This window comes from Malurus melanocephalus, unplaced genomic scaffold (assembly GCF_030028575.1).
Source record: "Malurus melanocephalus ecotype Western Australia unplaced genomic scaffold, MMel_1.1 scaffold_940, whole genome shotgun sequence".
NCBI classification, from domain to species: domain Eukaryota; kingdom Metazoa; phylum Chordata; class Aves; order Passeriformes; family Maluridae; genus Malurus; species Malurus melanocephalus.
In genome coordinates this window covers 137,711-141,528 of record NW_026624172.1, presented here as the reverse complement: position 1 = coordinate 141,528, position 3,818 = coordinate 137,711, and positions in this window count along the sequence as shown.

Sequence of the window (3,818 nt, the reverse complement as noted above, 5' to 3'; positions counted from 1 at the left end):
ATTCGGAAAAATAGGGGAAAAATTTTGGAAAAATTGGGTAAAAATTGGTGCAAAAAAATGGGGAAAAATGGTGTAAAAATTGGGAGCGTCCAGCTGCACCTCGGGGTGATCGCCAGGAACTTTGGGAGCTTCGGGGTGCGTTTTCAGCATTTTGCTCTTTCTTCAATTGTTCTTTTGTTCTYCAATTGCTCTTTGTTCTTGCTTCTTACCATGTTTCTTCTTCATGGTCAGTGTGAGGTACGTGTTACACTGCTGTAGTCACGTCCTCCTCTTTCCCATCCTGCTCTATCTTGTAGTCTGGGTTGCTCAGTAACAGCAATTCATGACCTCGTTCCAATAAGAACCTGTCTAAACAGAGATCCACCTAACAGAGATCCTTCTACATCTGCCCTGCCAGCCTCTCTGCCCTGCCCAACAGCAGTGCTGCCAGTGCCAGCAGCAAGGACGTGCCAGTGCCGCCCGTGGCTCCCCAGAGCTTCTCTGCCTGCCCAGTGGCACCAGGCACCCTTGCTTCCCCCCACACAAAGGRCACTCCACTGYCCGTGCCTCCCTGACACCCCAGCACAGCCAGAGGAGATGGGCTGAAAGGCAGCCCTTCTCACCTTTTCCAGGTCCTCAGTGACCTGCTCCACCTGCCTGGCACTCCATGTCCTGCCCTGGGGGAGAGAGAAGGAGGGCAGGAAGGTGAGCAGTGACACCTCCAAGGCTCGGCTGGAGGAGCAGTGCTCAGGCCCCAAGCCCAGAGCAGAGACACTCACTGCACGGCAGCGGCTCAGCTCCTTCTCCAGGGCTTTGATTGTTGGCACACGGGTCACACAGGCTCCCTGGCTCCTGTGCAGTGGGAAAAGGGACAGGCAGAGAGCTGGCTGAGCCCCAAGCCACCTGCACTTCATCACCTGCCGACAGCAGCAGCAGCCGCAGGGACAGCTGTCCCCAACCAAGAAGCTGTGCTGCCCAGTGCGGCTGCTGTGGGAGCATCCATCCCCTGCAGCAGCAGCAGCAGCAGCACTTACCCCTGTAGCATTCCCAGCCACAGCTCCTTCAGCGCCTGGGAGCTGTGGACAGAGAGCAGAAGCAGTGTCAGGCCCTGCTGCCCCCAGCCCCTGGGCAGACATTTGTGCCCGCACAGCCCTGCGCCGTGCCCAGGGACACAGGGGCAGGACAAAGGCCCGTGCTGGGGCCCGGACAGAAGTGCTGCCCAAGCCCTGTCTCCCTCTGAGGTGCCAGAGCAGCAGCTTTTGCCTTTTCCTTCTGGCATCCAAAAGGGGACCAGGGAATATAGGCCACGCAGTGCCCAGGCTCTCTGTGGAGGGCAGAGAGATTTTGCTTGTAAACCATCTCTCCTTCATCCTGCCTGCCTGGAAGTGGGCATGCGCTTGCTAAATATGAAAAGCCTCCTTGCAAAAGTGCTGCTTTCCATGCTTTGTAAGGCGCAACGCAGCAGACTATGGGGGCACCTTAGAGAAGGTCTTTCTCTGAGTGATTTTGTTTGTAAACTCTCTCTCTTGCTGCATCTCCCTCACCTGCAAGCAGGCACACCCTGGCTAGATGGGAAAAGCATCCTAGCAAAAGTGCTCTTTTCAGGGTGAGATCTCGCCTGTTTGCACACTTTGGAAGCCGCAACGCACCATACCGTGGAAGAACCTTARAGAAAGCATTTCTCCAAGAGATTTTTTTTGTAAACTCACTCTCTTGCTGCATCTCGCCCATCTGCAAGCGGGCACGGCACTGTGTGGACGGGAAATGCCTCCTACCCATACTGATGCTTTCCAGGGCGAGATGTCTGTCACTGAGGTTCTGCTACCCTGATAGGCAAAGTGGTGGTACACTCAAAGTACCTCATGATAGATCAAGCAGTTGAGATATTACCACCTGTGATCCAGGGTGCTCCAAGTGGAAATGAATTTAGGGTTTTTTTGTTGTAGATGAAGTCAAAAGCCTTTTTTTATCGTGCTAAACATCGTATAGACTTCTGTGCTGCTGGCTCTCTTCAGTAGACCTCGGGAATGTACTGTTAAAAGAGAGAATTCCTCTTGACTGACAGCATGCCCTGTGCCTATTTCCACAAAATAATTTTTCAAATTTGAACACAGAATTGTTCGGAAGTCCACCTCTGTCACTCTGCCACTGCACAGGACACCTAGAAATGAAGGAGAGCTCTTTCACTCCTGTCTATTGGGGATGTTTTTTTATAACTGTCAGCRTCCCTAAAGTTGCACCTGTAATGCCCAGAGACTTTTGTCTCTCTTGGTTTTTCTCAGCCACATTAGGATCTTTATTTGCTAATGATTTGAAAGGACAATAGATATTTGGATTTTTTTTTTTAAATGGCAAAATCTAATAAAGTGAAATATACCAGATGTTGTAGCTATCTTTTTGGGAAAGGGAAGCTATTTTTGCTAGCAAATTTGCTTTTTCAGTAGGTAGAAAAGTGAGAGGTTTATTGCATGTGCTGCTTGTCCAGTACTTATTTAAAAGAAATTTGAAGAATGGTGTTATAGTGCTGGCTGGGTGCATCTTTAACCAGCACCAAGTTTTTTTTTTGTTTTTAACCAATAAATTGCACTTTTAAATTATGAAAAAATGGAGCTTTACCCAATATCTATATTTTTTTCTGTGCAATAATTCTTTCAGACTCGCAATATTTTAACATAATTGATGGCACATATAACTAAATAGGAAACCACAGAACACATGGTGATGACTTGCAGTTCATAGACTGCAAGGAGAAAGGTGACTGCCACTTGATTATGGAGTGAATACAAGTTTGCAAACCCAAGAGGAAAGGTTCAAGCAAACCTTTTGTCCTGGCATATTTRCCTATGTGAGATGCAGAAAGAAACGTTTCCGTTCAGATTCAGACTGCAAAACSGACAGATTGCGCTGGTATGTATTGCAGGGAAGGGAAATGCATGGCCTTAGAGTGTTTCAACAGAAGCTTCAGTCTTGACTTCTTTTTCTGTGTGAGAAGAATGGACATTTTTGGACTCTGTGACACTGAAAGTGCACGATATAGTAGAAATTGAAAATGCAGTGTGCATTTTTGCACGTGCAGTTTACACACTGAAAGGAAAAGTGGCTGCCTCTTGATTGCTTGTGAATAAAAGGGAATTCCCTGCAATTGGAAGGGAAAGTCAGTGAAATCTGTGTGTCCTGGTGCATTTTGTTTGAGAGCAGTGACAGGACGTTTGCCGCTCCGGATGTCCCCAAGGGTGGTGGTTCGGTGTAACCCCAGGATGCTGACGGTTCTGCCGATCACACAGCGCCATCAAGTGCCACCCTCCCCGTCACCTCCCGACAGCTCCGTCCGACAGAGGGCACGAAAATCAATGGTTTGYTTCCTGGGACTCCCCACTTCACAAATGTGATGCCGCCTCCGAAACAGACAAAATCCGTGGATTGAGCCCATATAAAGGTGCCGGAACGAAGGACACGAAGAGGAGTGGCGCCAGCCAGATGAATAGACGCTGAGAGACACAGCCAGGAATTGCTGACCTTTTGGATAACAAAGGAAATTAAGTTGGATGACTCCAGTGAGGTGGATGGACAGAGAGAGAGGAGCAGCAGCCTAAGACTTGTGAGGAGGAGCCAGACTTGTRTGAGAGAAGTAAAAGCTCCTTATAGAGATATGTTAATATAGTATCTACTTTAAAATATTATTTCCTCAGCTATCACGTGGAGTGTTTCTAGAATGATCACAGTACCTCTGTAAAGTCGCATTTGTGCTAAGGCTAAATTCTGTGGCATTTATTTGCTGTTCCATTAGTTGGATGGTGCTGGAGGAAACATACCTGAGAAATGAAGGTTTAGTTGATTAA